The sequence below is a fragment of the Danio rerio genome, chromosome 7, assembly GCF_049306965.1.
Source record: "Danio rerio strain Tuebingen ecotype United States chromosome 7, GRCz12tu, whole genome shotgun sequence".
In the NCBI taxonomy this organism is placed as follows: Eukaryota; Metazoa; Chordata; class Actinopteri; order Cypriniformes; family Danionidae; genus Danio; species Danio rerio.
This window is the reverse complement of record NC_133182.1, coordinates 75,045,460-75,050,943: the sequence shown is the minus strand read 5'-3', so window position 1 is coordinate 75,050,943 and position 5,484 is coordinate 75,045,460.

Here is a 5,484-nt window from a genome sequence, read left to right as displayed (position 1 = left end):
CTCTGGTATAATCTAACATTTTTTATTGGCTCAAGATATGTGTAAAACTAAACAGCAATAAATAAATTGAGGGGAAAAAAGTGTTGATATTAAACATTTAATATTTTACCCCCATTTATTTTCTATATAAAAAATTATAGTCAGGACAATTTCAATAAAAAAAGAAATGTTTACTGTTTTGGCCACATTGTCTCAGATCTATGATCTCCATCTGCTTTGTAAATATTTTTACCTATTTATAATTAATCTTCACGATTATTCATTTCACATATTGATATAACTTACACAGATTTTATTATACAATATTGTATAGGTTAATTTTTAATAATTAATTTAAAATAATTTTTACCATATTTTCTTCTATATATGTGTAACTTTTAAACTGATACTCAAGGGTTAAAAATCATCTTGTGGTATTTAATTTATTAATATTTTCCCTTCTCCTTCTCTATCACCACAAAGCATCATCATTTTCTGTCTACAAACGTAACAACTCTTTCTGAAGGTTTTGCAACTATCAAATCTAACCAATCAAATAGTGCACAGTTAAATTAACCATGATATGTTCTGTATAGTTAAAAGGTGACTTTTATTTTGTTTTTAAATGTCAGGAATTTATGTATTTATTTATTTAAAAATTAATTGCCTGTCACAATTCATGGGAGGAATTTGTCAAAAATAAATAAATAAATAAATAAATAAATAAATAAATAAATAAATAAATAAATAAATAAATAAATAAATAGCAAAACAGCATTCAGCACAGGGTGGCAGTATCACACTAGAGCAGACGCTTTCACTGAAAAAATATAGATCTTCTGTATAATCTACTCTGCTACTAACCACTAACGTGTTTAAGTAGTGTGAAACTATTGACTAGGTGTGTTTCAGTTGTTAATAAAATGGTATTTTGACACACATCATTCAGGCCTGTAGTCAGCCTGGTAAAAGGGGTGCTTCTTTTTTGTTTTGTTATTTGTTTTATAGCTTTGAAACATTACATAAAGTATAAATACAATAATTCAGATATATGCTATATCCAAAAACATTACTATTGTTACAACAACAACAACAACCAGAAATGATAATGAAGCAAAAACATAAGAGGAGAAAAAAAAGTAATAATAATAAAAAATAAAAAATTGTTACAAAATACTTCTATACATATAAACAAAAATAATAACTTAGGATACAATCATCGACTACAGCGGGGGATCAGAACTAGAGAAAAATTCCTTCATGAAATCTAACATTAAATCATTATTTTTGTTTTTAATTTGCATTAGAGACTTTTTCAAATTTTCCATTTCTGAAAGGGCTGCTTCTTTTTCTTAAAATATAGACCTTTTTGCAGTCATTAGCCTCATTTTCTATCTAATTATGAGGTTTAAAAACTTTTTAAGCACTATTTTTTGCTGGATTAGCTTGTCAGAGCTTAGCATTTTTGATGTAGGCTACCAAAAACATTTCCTAAAGATTTAGAAGACAAAAAAAAAAAAAATCAGAGAATCATATTTATTTTTTTAATATAAATTTCTTACATCATATATCATTAGAAAAAAGGATGCTGTTCAAGTTTTAAATGAAAAAAACTAGCCCATGTCATATATTAGGCAGACACAAACTGGCCAGCACATTCAACTTTCCTCAGTCAGGCTGAAGCAACAGCCAACAGAGGATTCCGCTTGGTCTTAAAGCCTTCTTCGATTGTTATTTTCACAATTTATTATGGCATAGCAGTCAAAATAGGACAAATGAGCTCATGTATGGGACAAATTCTTGACCTTTGTCAGTGAGGACTCTTACGAGTCTACGGCCCCCCATTATATTATCCTTTAATTCCATTATTAAAGTAGGTATATTGTCTGCCAGTACAAATACATTTTAAATACACTGACGAAGGCCTGATATTGCAGCCAATTAATGGTCATCAGAGCAACATGGAAGCATACAAATCGTTTAGCATTTTGTTTGAGGAACTAAATATCGATTTAAATGTCTTAATTTCCTCGTTTAGTCTCCAAAGTTCGTCATAAAACAAACATCTAAACACTGGAAATCACCCAAAGACAATTATTACCAAAGAGCAAATGTGTGAACGTGCTTTCCTCTTAATCCGAGTGTTAATTCTTAACCTGAACAAACATAATTATATCAATAAGAAAAAGAAAGCAAACTCATTCATTTTCTTGTCGGCTTAGTCCCTTTGTTTATCCTGGATCGCCACAGCGGAATGAATCGCCAACTTATCCAGCAAGTTTTTACGCAGTGGATCCATCTCTGGGAAACATCCACACATACATTCACACACACACTCATACACTATGGACAGAAACACCAACTGACCCAGCCTTGGCTCAGTTGGCATTTCTGTGTGGAGTTTGCATGTTCTCCCTGTGTTCGTGTGGGTTTCCTCCGGGTGCTGTGGTTTCCCCAACAGTCAAAAGACATGCGGTACAGGTGAATTGGGTAGGCTAAATTGTCCGTAGTGAATGAGTGTTTGTGAATGTTTCCCAGAGATGGGTTGTGGCTGGAAAGGCATTCGCTGCGTACAAACCTTTTACAGTCTATGGTAAAAACGTGCTGGATAAGTTGGCGGTTCATTCTGCTGTGGCGACCCTAGATATATATATATACATATACTATTTACAAGTAGGCCTACTGTAATACACTTTATAGTTTTATCTACAGCAAACTGTGGTGTATTGTTGTATAATAATACTCACATGGCATCTCTTGCCCAGCTCTGCCCCACACAACCAGCTGTTGCAAGGCCCACATGCCGTAGTGAATTACGGTACATGACTGGACCAAGTCTGGCTTCCAGACAAGGGCCAAACATGGACCATCTGGGCCAAGTCTCAGCCAAGTTAATAACCCATAGTTGGGCCTGAACTGATATGTTGGTGTGTCACGACTGCAATGAAATTGATAAACCCATTGCCCTTTAGGTGTGCTATGGGCGTGCTTTTTCTCAAAGCGACCTGATTGGTAGAATTTTTTCCTTTATTCAAATTATAATTATAAAATATACATATTAAAAATGTATTTTAAATGTGGGTCGTTCATTCATTCATTCATTTTCGTTAGTCCCTTTATTAATCTGGGGTCGCCACAGCGGAATGAACCGCCAACTTATCCAGCATATGTTTTACGCAGCAGATGCCCTTCCAGCTGCAACCCATCACTGGGAAAAATAAGAGAATGTACACATAGCCCAAATAATCATAACCAAAAGTAGAGTTTTGAGTTTAGAGCATCTGCTTGTATAGACGGCTACAAAGCAAATGAACAAGAAACAGGTGGACATAGTAGGTAACCATGGTAATAAACAGGCACAACTTTAGAATCTAAGGGGTTACAGTATACTCATTTATTAAAATAAAGGTAAAATTACACACTGTAAATTGAACATTTTTGCTTTGTTTTGCTTGCAGATGGCAGCATGGAGTGTGGTTTTCACATATGATGCACTCGTAATGTATTCCTCTCAGTGTTCATGTATGGTCATGTGAGGAAGCCAAAAGAAGGGAAATCAGAGTTCAGGTTTATAATAAACGACTGAGCAAAGGTTATCAAGAAGAGAGAGGGAGAAGAAGAAGAAACGTTTTACTGTAACACACATTAGAAAACATGAACAAAGCATACTGTAGTGTTTTAGCAATATCATTAACCTACAAGAAAGATACATGCTTTCTGAACTCCAATACACACTTAAATGCGTTGTATTAACCCAATAATGGGTCAAATATGGCCAATAATTAACATTTTTCCACCCAACTGTTGGGTTTATCCACATTTGACCTAACGTTTTGAATAAAACAACCCTTTTTTGTCATGTGAGGAGGCGAAATGAAGGGAAATCAGAGGTCAGGTTTGTAATAAACCAGGGGTTCCCAAACTTCAGCCCGTGCCCCCAAAATGACAATGCCAGTGACTTGCGACCCCCAATATCCTCTGAGGTGGTTATAAATACAGAAACCTGGCATGCAATGGGGCACACACACCAATAGACCCAAGTCTATTCTTCAATTAATTTTTTAAATGTATGTAAGTGCTGTAAATGTGCCAGAAAGTTTAACCTGGTGTTATAAAATCAATCTGCTGCATCTGACGCTATTGCTGTGTCTTTAATATAATGTAATTACCCGCAACCCAATAGTAATATAAGCTACTATAGTAACTGTATAGTATATAGTAACTATAAATAAAAAAATTCTCTTTAGTAGGTTATGGATAATATATGGTCATTCTTATTGTTTAATAAAAATAAATAGATTTTTGGAAATCACCAGGCGACCTCCCTTCATTGTCCTGCGACCCCTCAGGGGGTCCCGACCCCCACTTTGAGAACCACTGTAATAAACGACTGAAGGTTTTCAAGAAAAGAGACCGAGAAAAGATAAAAAGTAAAACACATTAATAACATAAACATTTTTTTTTATCAGAATAGCTTAGCATGATTAGCCTAAAGATAGGTAGCTAATGCTCTCTGAATTCCAATACACAATGAAATGCGTTGTATACAACAAAATACAGCCAATAATTACAATTAATTTCACCCAACTGTTGGGTTTGTCCACATTGGACCAAACGTTTTGTTTAAAACAAGCCTTTTTTCCTGTTTTTGTTATGTGAGAAGGCGAACCCTACTGAAAAAAAACAGCTTAAACCAGCTTAGGCTGGTTAGCTGGTTTTAGCTGGTCGACCAGGCTGGTTTTAGAGTGGTTTTGGCCATTTCCAGGCTGGTTTCCAGCCATTTCCAGCCTAGTCTTAGGTGGTCAGGCTGGAAGATGAGCAGCTAAAACCAGCTTGACCAGCCTAGCCAGATTGGGAGCCCAGCCAAAACAAGCTATGTCCAGCTTAAACCAGCCTGGTCAAGCTGGTTTTAGCTGGATTTAGCTGGTAATTTTCCAGCCTGACCAGCTAAGACCAGACTGGAAATGGCTGGAAACCAGCCTGGAAATGGCTAAAACCCCTCTAAAACCAGGCTGGTTGACCAGCTAAAACCAGCCAACCAGCCTAGGCTGGTATAAGCTGTTTTTTCAGCAGGGAAATGAAGAAAAAACTGAGGTCAGTTTTGCAATAACAACTGAGCAAAGGTTATCAATAAGAGAGACGGAGAAGAAGAAATGTTTGACTTTTATAGAACACATAAAACACACATTAAAACATAAACATAGCTATTTTTTTCCATCAGGATGGCTTAGCAATATTATTAGCCTAAAGATGGGCTATGTCTGAATTCAAACACACTAAAATGTGTTGTATTAACCCAACAATGAGTCAATAATGGGCAATAATTACAATTCTTTTCACCCAACTGTTGGGTTTATCCACATCTGACCCAACGTTTTGGTTAAAACAACTCATTTTTTGTCATGTGAGGAGGCGAAATGAAGAAAAAGAAATGAATATAAACGACCGAGCAAAGGTTATCAAGAAAAGAGACGGAGAAAATAGAAACAGCAGCAGCAGATCATC